We start from the raw sequence: 19,880 nt of genomic DNA, 5'->3' as shown, positions 1-19,880 counted from the left end.
CTCTTTGGCTAGCCTGGGTCAGGCGCCCCGTCTCTGCTTCCTCACAGCTTCCCCTCCTCCCTGGCAGAGCATGAGCCTCACAAAGTCCCTGGTCAGGGTAAACATGACTAAGCAACAACCGAAAACACTGGTATCACCAGCACTGTTCTCAGGCTGGAAGTCAAAACACAGCACTGCACCAGCTACCACGAAAGAGAAACATGACTGCTACTGCTGAATCTAGGACACCATCAAATTGATGTTTCTCCAATTTAGAGACAAGGATGTTGTGTGGGACAGTGTCAAATGCCTTATACAAGTCCAGGTAGATGACATCAACTGCTCTACCCCTGTCCATCAGTTCTGTAGTCCCATCACAGAAGGCCACCAAATTGGCCAGGCAGGATTTCCCCTTAGTGAAGCCATGCTGGCTGTCACCAAGCACCTTGCTGTTTTTCATGTGCCTTAGCATGCCTTCCAGGAGAATCCGCTCCATCATCCTGCCAGGAACAGAAGGGAGACTGACTGGTCTGTAATTCTCTGGGTCATCTATTTTCCCCTTCTTGAAAATGGGGGTTATATTTCCCTTTTTCCAGTCGTCGGGAACTTCACCTGACTGCCATGATTTTTCAAATATGATGGACAGTGGCTTAGCAACTTCATTCCCCAGCTCCTTCAGAACCCACAGATGGATTTCATCTATGGACTTGTGTATGTTCAGGTTCTTAAGTTGGTCTTGAACCAGATCCTCTCCTACAGTGAGCCTAGGGTCTTAATTCTCACAGTCCCTGTCTTCATTCTCACAGTCTATTTAGTATAAATACTGGTTTTGTAATTGCTTACTATTACATGGCTCATGTGAAATAGTTATACCTAAAGAAAAGAGAGCTCACAATATCTAGGGGAAGATAGGAAATTTGTAAAATATTTACCCTTAAGGTCAGAGGCTGGAGTATCAATGTATTCTAGGAACTTGCTTGAAATTTTGTTAAGAGAACATGAGTCGAAAACAGCAAGCAGAAAACAAATACTGTGGAATAGTGGTGGAAGGAAATACCACTTTAATAACTGAAGTGATTTTTCAGATTTTTTTTTCTGTGGGAAGGCAGAAGGTAAGGGTTAGAAACTGATACTATAACAAGTATACCATGAGCACAGAACAGCCAGTTTTAGCTCTATATCTCACTAAAAGTCATCGGTGCAGTGCCAGCTCCATAATGATCAAGCATTCTACTCAACTAGGGAACCTACTGTATTAAACAAATCACGGGATATAAAAATGCACTGCTTGTGGAAGCAAGTGTAAAGAGATCAGCATTAATGACAGAGTATAGCACATAAAACAGTGAGACAAGGACACAGAAGCTCCACTAGTTTAGACACATCATTAAGCACAATCACCTTTGACATGAGCAGTTTTGGTATTTCACTACGCCATCTGTGTCAAAAGCCATGAACTTCAGCATGATGGCAAGGTGTCTGAAAGGTTGCAACTAATTAACCCGGACTGTCTTCTGCAAGTTCTAGACCTGTTTCCTGTGGGACAGACCTTCTAGTGGTTTTGTACAGCTTAAATTGACTGTATTTACAGTGTCACTTCTCATTATAAACATGGCATAAAAGTAAAGAAACCAAATTTCTATGAATTGTGTAGTGCTTTCAGTCATTATTTCTGTATATATGGCAGTTGCTCAGTAACCTAAACTAGCATATCATCCATCTGCTTTGATGCCTTGCTGTGGTTGTAAGAAAATAAAGACTGTATGAAGTCTGAATAATTTAGATCCCTATTCTTCAGAAACTGTTTCTTCTCACAGAGTATTTTTAAGTATCTGTTCCTAGAGCAACATATCCAGGAGCTGGAACAGTTATTACACTACAAGTTTCAAACTCAAATTCTTCAAGATTATACCTGTAATATTGCCTTTACCTACATCTTTAATCCTAGTTGTTTCGATTTTCATGCTCTCTCCAGGTTCCTTGCAGACTTCAATACTCCTTTTGTGTCTTCTTTAAATCTTAGCTTCAAGTGTTTTATCAAAACACCATGTAATTGAAACAGATTTACACTTCTTATCCACCTAACACCCTCTTTAGACTGGATTTTTTTTCTAGCAGTATGAAATATGATCCCTCTTCACCTCCAAAAGTTGTCTTTTCCTTCTTCATCCTACCTACTCTGAAATGAATATCCATCAGCATAAAACAAAATTTCACTGCTTTTTCTAACAAGGATATGTTATAAAATGGAAAGAATTTAGGGATGCTACATATATTATACATATTTTAAAGACCTAATTATATTCAATGTTTAGAGTGCAAAACACAATGTTTTTTTAATGTAACACAAATTGAACCAATAACCATCTCTTTTGGGGAGAGTATTTTATCTAAAAAAGATTAGGAGCCTTGTAAGCATACAGGCATAGACTCAAAAAGATTACAAATGACTGTGAAAAAAAAATCAAAGTTAAAAATACTAGCTGTAAGTCTTAAGAGATTCCATTTGCCTATTATATTCAATGATGATGCTAATATACATTCATTTGTTGATTAATAGATGAAGTTTTAAAATATTTGACCAACCACCCATCCTACTAGAATGCTATTTTTGAAACTTCACTTGCTACTACTCTCCACTTGCTCTTGTGTTTATGCTGTCAGCTAACTCAACATTTCTTCTTCCATATTTACCCTCCCATATATATACATAGCATATATATTATAATTGTACCTTATTATGTTTTATATATGTGTATATTTTACACATACGCATGCATATATGTAACCATATACTTTCTTCTTGTCTTTGTTGTGTTAGACTAAACAAACCAGGCTGTTTCAATCACTTAATTTTAAATAGTCTCTGTTCTTCTGCATTATCCTAACAGCCCTGCTCTACATTTATTCTAGTTGTATTAAGTGGTATTAAGGAACAATTCTGATCTTTCCACCTATCGAAGTTCTTCCTAGCTCATGAATCCCCTGTTTATAGAAAGAATACGCCTTCTCATTTCTCACATTCTCACATATATAAAATAATTATTGAAACATACTTCTATTTGAGAATAAAGTCTATAACTAATCGGTATACTTCATACGTATAAATGAGAAAAAGGGGAATGCATCCATGACTTCCATGCAATTATTCAAAAATACGTTTTGCATATTTCTTAAGATAATTCTCTGCAGTGTGTTTTCTAATTCCATAATCCTTACCCTTGTAGGGAATGGTGAAGCAGACAATCTGTCTTTGTTCATTAACTCAGCTGTAAACCTCAAACTTCTAAATTGTTCAGGAATCAAATAAAAAATTTACAGAGAAACAAGTAAGGTTTTTTGGACATTACACTACAGAGTAATTCCCCAAGGCCTTATTCAATAGTCCTATTAGGTCTCCAATAGCTATCATTATTTTTCTTTCTTTTTTTTTTTTAAACCACAAACCCCAGAGTATTACAGCGGATCAAAGTTTCATAGTGGCACTTTACAGTCACTGTAGGCATAACTGGGACAGATACTGTATCAGGGGAAAAGCTTTATCAAAAGACTAAACTGAATGAACTATTATAAGCTGCTGTTCAAGGCAAAGAAGAAAAAAGGTCTCTTTATCCGTGCAAATCCTTTTAGGTCATAATACATCTATTATATTAATGGCATAATATATGATAAACCCATTTCCAGACTAACCTAGAAACCAATTGCATCTCAGTCTAAAAATTCTGATTTATAAAATATTTTGACAAACATACCCCTTTAAATCATACAGCTTTGCCTCTGAGGAGTCATGTCACTTCCTTTTCATGTCAATTCCCTGCACTGCTGCATTGCCATAATCTGTGGTGGCCACTAGAGCTCAAGTCAGACGGAGCTATCAAATCAATTATAACAGCCTGCCACTGTCTTAACACCGACAACAAATGATTGATAACAAAACCTGCCTACTTTCAGTTCTCATCTGACAGCAACAAAACAGTCCCTGCCTGCTTTTACTGGCATTTGTCATAAATCAATAGCAATTTCATCACTCAGAAAGGTGCTGTCAACTCTACTCAGTCCATCTGGTTTCACTTTGCCAGTATAATTTTTAACGCATAAACTATTCAGGAAGGTTAATGTATAAAAATGATTTCTTTTAGAATCTCCTATACATTGGCACCAGAGCAACACTTAAAAAATATAAAGCATCAATCATTTTTAAAGATGGGAAGAGGAACAAGAGAATCACAGCCCATAATCTTACAACATAACTACACCTATCTTTGCTGGGAATTCTCTTTTTATTAAGTAATACTATCATCTGATGCAAAAAAAATTGCTTTTTCTGAACTGTTGTTATGGCCTTACAGTAAATATAAGTGCAAGTTAAAACACTGAATCATTTAAACAAAACTCAGACTTTTCAAGCATGAGGTGATAAATAAGATCTGTATTCTTCCTACCATTCTCAGTAGGGTATCAATATGATAAAACAAATAAGTAGATCGTCAATGTTTTACATGCTTGAAAAAGAATAATTATAATATTTTGAAACAACATGAGTAGTCACAAATATAAATTTATATTACTCTACAGAATTCAGTGATGTCTTTTAAGTGGCTCAATGAATTGCGTGGCAACAGAAACACTATTTTAGCACACCAAAGTTTCCAGGGCTGATTGGAAAAGAACTGTATTACTAAATGAACTGCAATCTTCCTTTGCTTAAAGCAGTTGGTGAATGTTTCAACTTTATTGCAGTGTGTGAAGCTCTGAACCACATAATTTATCAGATTATAGTCTATGCTTAAGAAATAATGGTCTTTCACACAGTTTTCTAGCAAACCACTGTTCAGACTTGCTGGGGGATAATACTGTTTTAATGGTTCATGTCTGCATTTGGGGACACAAGCCATGTTGTATTTCCACCTGGAATAACAATTATACTTCTATAGTGGTCTTGATTATTTTACTATTTGAATTAATAATACTTGCATTGACTAAATTAAATCCTTATTTAAGTCACTTAGTTTATTTCTGATGCATAATGTTAATGTTAGATAGTTAAACTAGCAGGCAACAGGTCCATTAACACCTAACTCTTCTATAAGCAGCACTACAATATGTACTCTTCTGAGGGAGAATACTGATTGATCAACTTCCTCTATAAAAAACACAAAACTTCCTTCTCTATAAAAAAAAAACAAATAAACCACTTAACACTTTCACAGCCATTCACAGGATGCTGGATTTAACTCTAAAGGATTCGTGAAAGAACACAGGGAAGTAAGTTGAAGTAACTCAAACTGAATCCTGGCAGTTTTAGGACAACCAACTTTACAAAAAAAAAAAAAAAAAAAAAAATCCCTAAATCAAGTGACGTGTCCAGGCTGACTGAAACTCCCTGTCTGATGTTCCTGAGTGCTGCCACTTTCTCCTCCACATCCTCCCTTTATTAACTGAACATCTTTTGGGATCTTCCACTTGTACTTATAGCAAGGCTATAAGATTATAACCAGTTTCCACATGACTTGGTTCTCTGAGTTTTCTTCTCTGGGTACTTAGGGCAAACGATACAAACTAACAGCTTTGTATATTTTCTATTTAACAGGTAGACTAAGACATCAAAGAACCCGTGGGTTTTAAAGGAACAAATGACATACAAATTTAGAATGCCACAGGTGAATTAAACAAGAGGCTGCTCTCCTACAGAAAGCCAGAACACTTGACCGGCCATCCAAGTGAACATTTATGCCTGAATTATTATCTTAGCACTGCCAATCAATTACAGAAACCTTTAATTGTAACCATTCTAAAAGTGTGGTTTTTTCCTTATGTTTCACTGTAACAGACATATCAAAACCTAGGAATTAATTTTGAGAAATGAATGAGCTGATGAGGTGATGGAAGATGCTAGCATTACAATGTAAAATCCCCAAAAGAATGAATTCATAAAATGTATAGACCTGGAAGGACATTTTCATTTGAGTTGAAAGCCTAACATAAATGCTAGCTTAAATCTTTATGTTAGTGCATAAAAATATGGTAGGGACATCAGAAACATATGCTGTGCTCTTCAATGATTATGTTAACCACAACTAATGGGTAGAAAAGAAGATAAAAAAACACAAAATAGATAAAATATCCAGAAAATGAGTAGTTAGTACTTGCACACCAGATCTTAATTCATATTGATAACTATTTTTGAAAGAAAAATACAAGAGCCTTTTTACTGAAACTAGAGAAGAATTGATCTTGCTTCTGTCTAAATTGATGTACCATCGTTTTAAAACAATTTCTTCCAGGAAAGACCCAGAAAAGGGCAATGAGGGAGATGATCTGGAAAAATATGAAGTCAAATCTCAGAAGTCATTATGTTCATTTGAATTCTCTACCAAAATATGAACCTCCAAAAGCAAGGAAAATAAAAAAAAACCCATGCAATAGTAGTTTTGGTCCTATGAGCCACAGAACTATGTCAAACACGCTATCTTTTATTCCCAAGGTATTCAGGGAAGGTGCCTTAGGACTGTGTGTCTCCAAAGACAGATAAAAAAAAATGTCATTTATTGTGGCATGTTTTCATGGGTTATTACAAACAGAAGGGTTGTACGAGAGATGTGAATAGAAAGTCTGCAGGCAGGTTTTCTTTTGATTTTACTAGCACATCCTTCACAGAAAATCCTGCGCCTCACAAAACAGGCTTACAGATCAATGTAAATATTTTTAAATTTTTATGCCCTGACCTAAGGGTTATCTAAATTGTAATAACTAAGGCCACAAACCTTGCAACTTCACCTAAAAAGTCAGCTGATGATTCAATGCAGTGGCTGGGTATCTTGATTAACTTTGTCAAACCCATTTCTCACTGAGACTTAAGTTAGACTCTCAGCCCATCAGGACTGTTCCACTACTTAGAGCATGCACCAACTGCGAAAGAGAAGCTAACCTGGTGGGTAGGTGACTTGTTTATTTCTAGAAAATTCACAGATATTCTTAAGCAAAGAAACTGAACCTCTGTTTCTCATATCCTGGCTAAATGATGAAGTAATCTGGCTGTTGAGCAAAGGCAGCAACATCCATCTCCTTCTTTCTCTATTGCTTTTCTTTCTTTCTCTCAGAAAAGCAAATATTTCATGCCAAATGGAAAGGAGTATGAGTTTTCAATACAATGCAGAATACCATACTTTTTTGGTAGATTTATATTTTCTGTCTTCCTACCAGAAAAAGAAGAATAGGTATGCACAGCTCTGCTCTGGACATTTCTCTCGAGTAATACATTCACAAACTCCTCACCAAGTAACCCATTCCATAATTCCCCTCTTTCCCCAAATATATCTTCAATCGCAAAAGTGCTTCTTAGTGGCAGTCAGCCTGCTGTTCAATGACAGACTCACTTAAAGAAGACCTACCACCTTTATCTTCAGCCTAGGATTTCTCCTCAGTCCTTCTGGGTATTGCATCACAACCTTTAACAACGCCCTCCCCCCAGAAAAAATAAACAAAAAAAAACCAAAATGAAACCCAACCCAATAAACCCCTCATTTTACAAGCAGTTTCAAACATTTTCCTGGAGTTGAAAAACAGAATTGAGTGAGAGGATTAGATGTCAGAAACAGATACATGTGCACAGACAGAAAAGCAGAAAGACAAACATTCTGCCATTTAAGCCAGTTTATGTGGTATAATGGTAATAGAAATCTCTGTCACCTGAAAATGCAGTAACCAGTTCTACCTGTGAACCAATTTTCACCTTTCAGAAACAAACACAAATGATGCCCTTCTTTGATGAAATTTTTGAGGCTGAAAGTAATTGGCTATTTTACCACGGCTTAAAAACTCCATTTAGAGAACAGTACATACAACACACATTTGAAACTATGGAAAAAGGAAAAGTTATGCGACCACCAAATCTTGTTGCTACATATTAACAAGTAAGGACAGTTTCATTTTTATGCCATTTTCATGGATGGCAATTAGAGTGCCTGTGCTTCAAGGAACCACATCCACCCCTACATAAAACTGAAACCCAAAATATTTAATTGCATCACCACTAGTTTCCCTAGGTTAGTGCCACTGTTATTTATCAAATTTGCCTTTTAAGCCATGTGCATCACTTCTTTTCACCACCTAGCAGAAAGAAACACCCACAACTACAAAGTTTTGCTTAAACGTGCAACAGCTTTAAAACGCTGCAGCAGCCTTTGGGTGAGCCTCTCTTCAGCCGGGGATGAAGGAAAGCATTTTGACAGCCAGAGGTTTGAGGGTCACTAACATCCAGCTGGCATCCCAAAGAATATCCTTTTATTTTTCCATCTTAATTCACAAGGATCTGATTTTCTTCATCCTTCAACACCCTCTCCTCCCTTCCCAGCCCATGGTCCATCCAGGTCAATTTTAATAACCAGGAACAGCTGAAGTACCTTTCTCACTCCTTCCCTTACACAGCCATAAACCACCTGGAACACAGCCAGTCAAGCAAATGTAAGAAGTCCATCCAAATATGATAATTTTTTTTACAGGTGGTTTACATTCCTTTCACAAGAACTGATGGAGAGAAGAAAAGATTTATTCCTAAATAACGGAGCTGCTATAGCAATGGAGTGAAGGCAACTATAGGGGTGGGCAATAGTCTGCATGGTGAGCCAAGATAAGAGGAGACTGTAATTTAATTATCCCAAAGAACATGGAGGTGTTAATTTGAGCTGAATTTGAATTAATGGAAAATATTGTACCAGAAAATAAAACATGTAAATAAAATGCTTCAGAAGTACACTTCAAAACTTTTAACCCAAACAAACAGGGAACTTCATGCTGCTTTTGCCTGTTGGGCCACACATTTAAGCCAGGAAGCTGCTGTGAATTTTTAAACCTTTAAAAACAACTACTTTTTGTGATAATGTTTACAGAATTTATTAAATGCAAACTCCACTCAGAATGATGGCAATAAAAGGTCCTTCAGCTGAGTGATGCTAATGCAGCTAGGCCAATGAATTAAAATGTCTAGAAACTAGTGCACTTTAAGTCTCCAAGAGTCAGTTTGGCTATGATGTCAGCTGCCACATTTTTTGACAGCTTCCTATATGTTGGGAAAAAGTAAAAATTATATTTTACCAAATTCTTTCTGCAAAATAAGTCCTTTCTTTACTCTTTGTTAATATGTAGAGAACGGCTGTTACCAGAGTAGATTAAAAAGTGACTATCAAAAGATAAAACACAATCTCATTTCTAGCACTCCTGTTTCTGTGAAATAATTTATTTCCCTATTTCCTTTCATATTCAATAGTAGCAAAAGAATGAGCACAAACCAATTAATTTCTAAAAATAAAAAAGCAAGAAAACTGAAGCACTTTTTCTTTAAACTGAAAGCCTATCTGCCCCAAGCTCTACTTGTAAGATAACTATTTCTATAGCGTTAGAAATCAAACTCTTAGGTAGACTCTGATTTTGATCGAACTACACAAATTTTTTATCTTAAGTGCTGGTAATAGCGTTTATTGGATAATTGATATCCTGTTGCTGCTTTGGAAGATAGTTTTATTAACTTGCTTTAAGCTTTAATTTAGTTTGACAAATAATTTTGGTTAGATCATCATATTTCTTGTTTCCTTAAGCTGCTGAAAATGTAATTCATCAACAAGAAAAGCAAAGTAATTGGAAACCTAACTTTGAGATAAAGAGTATCCCAGAAAAATCACTGCTTCTGTTTGATTGTTGCACTATGATCCAGTGAGTTTCAAGGTTTACTCAATTTTTGGTTAATAATTACTGGAATTTTATTTACAAAAATGTAAAATGAAAACGAGTACTGAAACTTCCTATGAATATAAATTACAACAGAATACCCCTTGTGCATTGATCAGTAATGAGGCATTATACGCGCTCCAATCATAAATCCCAGTGGAAAGTTTAACTGATAGAAGTTCTGTTCTTAGGTTGACTTAATAAGCCTGGGCTGATTTACTGAGCAAACTGAAAAACTGGATAAAACTTTCTTTGGCTGAATTTGTTCACTTCCACACACCATGTCTACACAAGTATACGAGCTAATATTAAATCCAACACCACACAACTCAGCTCATATACCTCAAAGATAAGGAACTCCTCAAAAGCAATGGATAAAACATCTGTTAAAGTACATGTTACTTTCATTAAAAGAAGGAGAAAAGATTTAAACATGTACTGCAGATGGCATTGGTTCAAACCTCGATTTTAACTTTGATACACCAAACAAGAGCATGTTAAAAGGACCTGAAATACCAATTATGATACTTTCAATATTATGTGGTGCCATACCAAACTGTTTTCGTCCTGAAGACATGCAACAGAAATTGGTATTACAGAGAAGCACTGTGCTTCTATGGAACAAAAACATTCAAGGGTGATATATATATATATATATATATATATATATATATATATATATATATTTTTTTTTTTTTTTTCCAGTATACTTCATGCAAACATACCAAGTATAAAATTAGCTCCAAAATCTGAAAATCTGGTTTAGGACAGCAATGCTGCAGTCTTTTCTGAATATAAAGCACCTTGAAGTGGACTTCTCCACTAGCATGCTCATCATATTCCAAGAAAAACAACGGATTACAAATTTTTACTGCACTCTTTGGTTTTTGAAAGCTGATACATGTAAAGAGAATTCCACATTAATAACAACAAATAAATTAAGGCTGAAATCTACAACTGAAGACAAGAGCATTAGGCAGTGCAGTGTGCACTTTACTAACATACACATTGGCAGCTTAAAAAGACCTTTCGCATTTTTCATATTTTCCTAACCTGTTCAGTTTGGCTTTAACAAAGCCAGACCTTGGAAGTCTGATTTTAGTCCAACTTTACTTCCATACAAAATACAGTTAGTATTCTTGCTTAAAAGTGTTCTTGACCAAATAAGTTTTCTTATCACTTGCCTCAATGTATTACTGCAAACATTTAAACAACTTCCACTATGTCACTGCAGGCTAAGGGAATAAAGATTTGCACACTAAAAATAAACAAAACCTGTGAGTTTGGGGGTTTTCTTTATTTTTTGTTTGCTTGTTTTAAATTGACCTAAATTAAAAGCTGAGATGTGCTACGTATAAGAGAAAGTACACAGTAACTATTCAATGTACTTGCATTGTAGAAGCACAGATGAAAAAAAAACCTGTTGGATTATGGTGCACTACTAGAGCTAGTAGTTCTGAAAGTACATCTTCTAGCAATTTCTGAACAAATCCCATCCACAGTTTTGGACGGGAAATCTAAATACGCAATGCTTGAACACCACCCCAGCACCTTTCTCCTGGATCCTTAAAATGACACAAACATGGCTATTTAATTGAAAAACATTTTATGGAGTTTGAACATACATTAAGTTATTGCTGACATGCCTCTCATTTGGCTTTCTCTTAAGTAGCTAGAACATACTTTTTAAAATACATCCCTTTGTACTGACAGGTATTAGAAAAAATAACAGTCAAAAGTATAATGTATTTTGTGTTACTATAGCTTTCCCAGAAAAGATCAGCTGGAGATCCTTTGCAGCCTTTTGGGTTGCTTAGGTTCCTTCAACATGCACAATTTCACCAAAGCTTTATGACTAATGTGAGTATAAACAATTTCTATCAAAAGTAATATTCTCATTTAGGCCACAGTGCATTTTATAGTTTTTTGGTACAGGTCAAAAATGCCCTTTTTATTAGGCTAAATCTGCAGCTACAGGCTGAAGTAGGAGTAAAATATTTTATATACTACAGTTAAGTGGTACAGTTAAACGTGCTAATGTACTATAGCACTGATAGATGAGTAAGAAAGATGGACCTGGAAAAAGGAAGCGACAAGATGTTGTTGGGAACAAGAAAAACTATCATTAGGTGTAACTTACACAGTCACAAAAAAAATTGGAAAGAAACCAGTGAAAAAAGATCCATGAAGGAAGGTCTGACCCCAAACTGAGAGATTAGGATATAGTTAGTAGTATCCTCAACTAAAGACACAGCTGTTAACAGTTTATTTTTTAACTTCTAATAATGAAGACAAATCTTGCTTTTTTTTTTTTCTTTTTATTGACTGTCATTGTAATGGGAAAAATGGAAAAAAAATTCTACTTCAGCATGTTTTGCCTGTCCCATAGGAAGCAACTATTCCAAATAACATCTGATCTTAGACTGTAAGATTCACACATTTTTGACCCCATTGAAACAAACCCAACATTTTACAATAGGAGATCTCACTACATCAGAAGTTTTCAATAAAGTGATCTCAGAGCAACTGCTGTTAGGTGGATAAACAGAGACTGGCTAAACTCAGCGGAGAGTAATTGGCTGTGTCCTGTTTTCAGTCAGCAGCTGGAAACAGAGAAAGAACAGACTTAAAGCACTGGGGCAAGCTTGGAGACTGATTAATCAGGAAGCTATTGTTAAAGGCAGCAAGAGTAGGAGCTATCCCAAGAGCTCTCTCACAGCAGTTTTCTTTGCCCTGTGAGACACAACTGGAAATCCCTTAATGCACTCTGCCCTTCATTTATTTTTGCTACTGGACATTTGAGAGCATTTAAGAATGTTACTTTTTTGAGTAGTTGCCTGATGATGGATCACACAGACTTTAAATGATTTTATACTTCTTAGGGAAAGGGGAAGACTACCATCTACAGCACAATTATAAAACTAGGGGATTACCTGATAGCAAAGTACCTTTTATTCTGTTGTCCTGGGTTCAGCAGTAGCAGTCATTTTTTCTCCTTCTTAGCAGCTGGTGCAGCGCTGTGTTTTTGACTTTCAGCCTGGGAACAGTGCTGATAGCATCGATGTTTTTAGTTGTTACTCAAATGTTTAGTCTGACCAAGGACTTTCTGAGAAATGCTCTGCTAGGGAGGAGGGGAAGCCGGGAGGAAGCAGAGACAGGACACCTGGTATTCCATAGCACAGCACGTCATTCTCTCATGTGTATTCTCTTCCCTTGTTATTTCCTTTATCATTATTATTATTGGTGGTAGTGATTTGTGTTATACCTCTCAACCCGTGGGAGTTACATTCTTTCGATTCTCCTTCCCATCCCTGCAGGAGTGGGGGAAGAAAGTGGGGTGAGAGGGGTAGACTGGGTGGTTCGGATTTACAGCCTGAGCTTAAACCATGATAGTTCTTTTTGGTGCCCAACGTGGAGCTCAAAGGGTTGAGATAAGGACAAATCTGACTGGAGTGCGTTTAATTATACTTGTGATAAGCATTCATTGGTTTGGATTAATAGTCACTCATCACAATTCTGATTTATTGGCTCTCAAAGTTGTTTCTCTTGATCTCACAGTTTCAGCATATCGTACCTTACTTACAGCCTGGGCTTAAACCATGACATCTGTGCTGATTTATTCTTTACACTGAAATTTTGAACTCATCTTGCAGAGAAAAAAGCTACATAGTTTAAGGCCATGGTACTGATACATTTACTTCTAATCCATATAGTCTAATGAAACATTAGTACACTCAAAAATATTAGCATTGCAGCTAGCAGTAAAATATCAATTGTACAAACACTCCATAGTAAAGGGAAAAAGTTGAGTATCAAAGTGCTAGAATTTGGAAGCACAACAAAGCTATCCAAAATTTATGTAAATTTTATATATATGCATTGTAACACGGACTACTTCAACTTTTTTCCCCTCACAAGCTTAAGACAGAATGTACTAACTTAAAAGAGCAACTACTCAAGCTATTGTTTTATCTTCAGTATTGGGTGTGCTGTGCCATGTGTTACTAACTTTATTACAGATAAGAGAACTAAAAGATGGAGTAACCTCTTCAGTCTCTTGGCCTCAATCACTTTAAATTAGAGGCCTGAACTTGCTGACTATTAACAATTTATATAAGCTAACACCTATGAAAGAAAGGTATGTCCCTCTCTCTAGGCAGTATAAGGACCCATAGCTCTCGAGATTGTGTATCTATGTTTACAACGTATTTGTATATCTTCAAGAGATTAAATACATACATTAATTCTGGGAGATGAGTTAAAAACGCTTAATACCTGATATCCCAAAGTAATTAACATGATAAAGCACTTCATGTGTTTAGTGTTTTGATCCTCCTGCAACTGTAGATACTTGGTACATCTGTAAAGCAGCACCTGCAGATGTCTGTTTAAGAACCAAGCAGTATAAACTAGGAAAAAAAAAACAAATACTCCAAAACCAAAGCAAATCTCACCCCCTCTATGGTTTAGGTTCAGAGGAAAGGATAGGGCTCTCTACTAGCTTCTAGCTTTTCTTTTGATGTGATTCTTATTTAATCTTACCTCATTTTTTAAATACTGACCAAAATTTAAGAGTCCTCCCCTAGCTCCTCCATCAGCTTAACTGCCTAATTTAGCATCATGTTCATATGAGTTATCAGCACGTTTGGAGTCATTAGATCAACTCACCTAGTTCTTCAGCTAATGATGGTGAAGTGAAAGACCAGACATCATAAAGTTTACTTTCTCATGGAAAAGATAGTTCAAATAAAATATTTATATTTTAGAATGTAGAAAGAAAAAAAAAAAAAAAAAAGAGGTTTCCCTTCTCCAGTAATGACAGCAATAAAAAGTACCCACAGAAATAGGAATAGGTCCTGAGATAAATTTCTCAAGAGACAGCTCTTATGCACAGAAGAAAAAAACAATTTTGGCAAGGAATTGAAGTATTTAGGAATGTATCTTTATTTTGAAACTATGGAAACATAAAAGAAAAACAAATCACCAAATATAATTATTACTACAGTAAAACCCAAACAAACTCCAACCTTATACAAAGTTCAGAAAACAAAAGAAGCCTTCATGTAGTAATCGAGTACATATTACGATCCCTTCTCCAGAGGCTAAAGAGTCTATGTATCTCATCAGTCTCCACCTTGAAGATTAATTTTTCTGGCTAAAACATCTGTGCTATCTCAGACTGCTATCCCTCAGTTAATACACACAATTATGATATCAATTTCTCCTTCTGTTAATAAATTCAGCTACCAAACTAAAAGACCAGTAAAATTTAGGTGTCAAAGTCAACCTGGGTAATGAAAACTCTCACTCAGCTGTGTTGAACCCTGTTTCATCCACATTCCATTATCATCACAGAAACAAAGAGTCATTTAGGTTGGAAAAGATTTTTAAGATTGAGTCTGCCTGATATCTTAGCACTGCCAAGTCCGCCACTAAACCACGTCCCTAAGCACCACAGCTACACATCTTCTAAATACCTCCAGGGACAGTGACTCCACCACTTCCCTGGGCAGCCTGTTCCAATGCTTCACCTTTTGGTGAAGACATTTTTCTTAATATCCAATCTAAACCTCCCCAGTACAGCTTTAGGCTGTTTCCTCTTGTTACTTGGGAGAAGAGACCAACACCCACCTCACTACAACCTCCTTTCAGGTAGTCGTAGAAAGCTATAACATCTCCCCTGAGCCTCCTTTACCAGCTTCATTCTTTCAGGGACAGGATTTAAATCATGTTTTCCATATCCCTGGAAAGTTCCCTTCTGTTCATTACCCATTCTTCTCATAGAGTTCCGCTATAAGTAAAAAATATGTCTGAGTCTAGTTATTCAAATATTCATATTGAATAGGGAAGGCTGACAATTATTCCTGCCACAAAAATCCAGTGACTTAAGTAAAAGGAATACCATGACCTGGAAGCCATGAAAAAATACCAGCCTCTCAACTTGTGTTGCATTAAGCAGGCATATGCTAAGAAATAGTTTACCTGTGGTTCTATTAAGCTCTTCTATCTGTCAGTGAATTGAACATAATCTGAGGCATATCTTGTTTTCGATTACTTAAAATGGTTTCCCTCTTTCTCTTTATGAAAAACAATTATCAGAAAATGCTGTCTTTCTTGCCACTATAGGTTTCCAAATTGCAGGGAAGAACCCAAGTGACAAAGTGATTCTAGATATAAAAACATATAACCTATTAAATTGGCTAATTTAGATTTTAGAAATAGAAACCTATCAAAAGAGTGTTCATTACAGCAATGCATCTTACTTTTCAGTGGTTGAAGGATTGTTAAAATTCTTGGACATTGCTCCTGAAATTGCATAGCTCAATTAGGTGCTGTACCCAGATGCCCAAATTTGTTCTGAAACCTGAAAACTGGCTTGCGATACCCAGTTTTGCTCCTGCCCCAAAAGCTATCCTGATTCAAGTAGACAAAGCAGTCTGTCCCGAGGTAACTGAAGTATTGGTATGTGTTCTGTACTGTAACATACCATGTACAGTCATCTATTTTCAAGTACAAAGAAATCAGCTTAAAGCCTAAGAAAGATAAAAAAAAAAAACTCCGTAACAATTATTTGCTCATGCTGAATATCTGCTGAGATTTCATTCCGTTTCTCTGTTTATGACACTAAGTATTCTTGATGTTATCTTTTCAATTTCATATTTTATCATTTTCCTATGCCACAAGGAGAGGGGAAAAAAATAGATCAACAACTGCAAGTCTGAATACAGTGTAGAATAAATTCATTCTGAGTTTTCTAAACCTCAGTTTTCACATTTTTGAAAACCTAGGGCAAATAAGCTTGTAGGGTCCGATAACAGTTTTTTCTTTGATTGCTCTATATGAAGTTAGATAAACATAATCAGACAATAAAGCATGAGAAAAACTCCTTCCCCCAGTGAAATAAAAACCCTCACAAAACAGTCCTCTTTTTAAGGTATCATCACAAACTATTGTAACATCAAGACCATGCTACTAACAAGGTATTGTTACAGTATTTCAGACAAAGAAAGTGCATATATTAGCAATCCTGATTTTTGCAAACTTTGAGGAAGTAAAATTTGCTAGGAAATTGCACAGTAATAGTAATAATAATTCTTCTGATCTCCCTTTAAAGAGGTTTTTTTTTTTAAACATTACCATACCAAGAACAAGGGACAAACTACTTTACAGTGTATGCTGAAAGTGAAGAGATTGATTAGCCCAATATCCTCCAAAATCTTTCCTGAAATTACTTAACTGTAGCTTCTTATCTTGGTTTTGTAAGAAAATAGGAGTTACAGTCCAACTACCTCACATTACCCCAGATCATTCAGCCTAAGTCTGGCTATCATCTTTCCTGCTGCCATTCAAATGAAAACTGCATTTGCTCCCTGTATTTCCTTCTTTTCCACTCATGATGTATAAGTTTGAGCCACCAAGAAAAAGTCTCTGACTTTACTGCTGATTATTTTGCTGGGTGATTGATGTAGATATTGCCTTAGGCATGTATGATAGAAATACAAAAGACATCTATTTTTGGAACGAAGCAAAGAGATACTGCATTTATCAAGCAACTTACAGACACAACCCACCAGTTCTGGTTCAATTTAAATGCCAACTTCCCTTTAGAGTATTCCAAAACTTGAAAATAAAGCTTCCAAATGTTCCTACCCCAACAAAGGGAAAAATCAGAAGGATACCCTGGTTTTCCCTACATCTATTTAATGTCCTTCATTTGTACCTTTGCAACACATTGGCTTATAATAAAAAAAAACAAAACAAACAAACAAAAAAAAAAACAAAACCAAAAGAAACCCCAACAAACCAAAACACCTAACAAAAACAAGAAAACAAAACCAAAAAAAACAACAAATAAGCAACAAACAAATAAACAAACAAAAACAAAACACCAACCAAAAAAATCCCACAACCCAAACCCCAGACAGAAACGTAACTCCAGTATTTCTTTTGCATTGTACATTTGTGCTTTGCTGCAACAACAACTTTGGAAAAATTGAAAATAAATTCTCCCAAAGGAGGAAAAAAACCCAGAACATTAAGGGAACACATGCACTTACATGGCAAAGAAAGATGAACTAAGAAGTGTGCTTAAAGAATTTCATGAGTAACATTTTGTGTTTTTTCTACACCCTTTGAATTACTGGCTAAACAATGCTTCATGAACCAGACATCACTCGAGTCACAAAACAGACTCAAATCAAGGCTGATACAGTTTCACTGCTTGGTTCCAGCTCAGATTTTGTCCCCTGTGTACATACAGGAGAGTCATTTTAACTCATTTCTAATGTCTAGCTGATGATATTTCCTTACTCGAAATATAGAAAATATCCCCCTTAAGAAGATGTACATGTATTAAACAATGTAAAGAACATTACGGCTGTTGGATCAGAGTTCTTAAAGATTTTGAAGAAAGGTGCAGGAGTTTAGATACTTGTTTAGACTACTTGTTCTTAATATTCAGAAAACAAAAGTGAAAGAGTCTGGCAAATGTATATCTAAAATCTAGTTTAACAAACACAGAAGTGACTTGAAAAATACTCTGAGAAGTGCAGAAGACTGCTTTGAATATATAACTTGCCTGCTGTAGCTTTTGGAAATCTGGTTACCTAGCTAGACTATTATGAAACTGACATTTACTGTATGTGCAATTATGGAATATACAGTGTCACTGCTTTCAAATGTCACCTCTTTGCCACAGTTCTTATCTTGCAGAAAATGTCCTTGCCTCCCTTGAGAGAAGCAGTCTGATTCAACTAGCACCAAAGAACACTGGCAAGATATTTACAAAAGCAATTCGCTCTTCTGAGTGCCTAATTTGATGTCTTCAGAGGGTCTCGCTTTATAAATAAAGTTGTCAAACCGCTGGAGAATAAGCCTCATTATAAGTCCCCCCCTCTTCTCAAGGCAGCACCTAAAATTTTTACTCTTAAAAAGCTTTGATTCTTGTCTATGCTACGTTCACATATAATTCTTTATGAAAAGACACCGAACGGAGGATACGCATGTCGCCTTACTCGTGGAAAGTCTCACAAGACTATATAAGACAATCAATGAAACAGCCACAGACATTTTTTTGTAGGATTACAATTCCTCCTCTCCTTCTCTACATATAGGCAGTGCTAAGGTTGACAGTGTGTGCTTGGGTTATATGAAGGGCAAGTTAACTTTATTTTTTTTCTGTCTATACCAATATTTTCTGACTACTAATATGCATTTGCCACTAATTTGAAAAACCCATTTCCATTCTTAAGAGAGCTTGCATCCATTTTGCAGTATTTGGCATTTAAAAATAAATATAAATAAATAGATGAGTGTTTTATACCTCTCTTTATGTCAGTCTTTTATTAACTTTGTTGGAAAGAGATATTTTGGAATGCAAATTTTCTAGGACCATCTCTGTGAGAGACTGTATGTGTCTGCAAGTATGGCATTGCAGAAATAGTTCTAAACAAACAAATACCAATGAGTAAATTCACTTTTCTTGTCTGGATTTTTTTTTTTTTCCAGATATGCAAAATTGATTCTTATGGTCACAGTTTGTTTGAACTCTGCTGTCTGCTCTAGGAAAACACTCTATTATAAACAGTGCAGATGGTTTCAGGGGAATTATTTCTGTTAGAATAAGCAACAATTTTCCTTGACCTATGAAGTCAATATCGAAGTGAAGCTTCGGTCTCAAAATGGGAACGACTGAGAACTATGTTTTGGTATTTTTTAATAGAAATTCTGTTATATGCTTTCATTTCATAACAATGCCTGCAGATGTTCCAAGTCTGCTGCCAAGAAAACTTGTCTATTGAGTAAAACTTCACAAAGGCTAACAATTTTTTTCTCTACCAGAGGTACAAACACTGATGGTTTTAGATCAAACACAGAAAGAAAAACAGTATCTACCATGAAGAACTGGTAGTGGTCAAGAATACATCTTTCCTACTAAAATGTACTGCGTAAAAAGTTACCTTCACAGGTTTCATTGTTTCTCCAGTTTTAGGTACTTCCTAATGTTAGTACACACAGTTGTGGAAAAGACATTAACATACAAAACAAAGAAATAAGGAAAAAATTGGGTTGAAATGTCAATCATAGTTTGCTGTCATATACAGCTATGATGAAATAAAAGTGACCCCTAAGTGACTGGACTGTGGGTTTCAAGAATTAAGATGAGCCTGAGCTCACTG

The 19,880-nt window shown here is 35.8% G+C and overlaps 1 protein-coding gene across 1 annotated transcript in view; it reads right to left on the bottom strand.

Annotated features, from left to right (window-relative positions):
- DIAPH3 (diaphanous related formin 3) overlaps window positions 1–19,880 on the bottom strand; it is a 230,889-nt gene that overhangs the window by 39,069 nt on the left and 171,940 nt on the right. The gene's annotated exons all lie outside the window — the stretch shown is intronic.

The sequence above is a fragment of the Pezoporus flaviventris genome, unplaced genomic scaffold (genome assembly GCF_033815535.1).
Source record: "Pezoporus flaviventris isolate CSIRO_AGI_PZ_B2104156 unplaced genomic scaffold, CSIRO_AGI_Pfla_v1 ptg000025l, whole genome shotgun sequence".
Lineage (NCBI taxonomy): Eukaryota > Metazoa > Chordata > Aves > Psittaciformes > Psittacidae > Pezoporus > Pezoporus flaviventris.
Note: the sequence above shows the minus strand (reverse complement) of the source record. Positions and strands in the feature narration are given on the sequence as shown.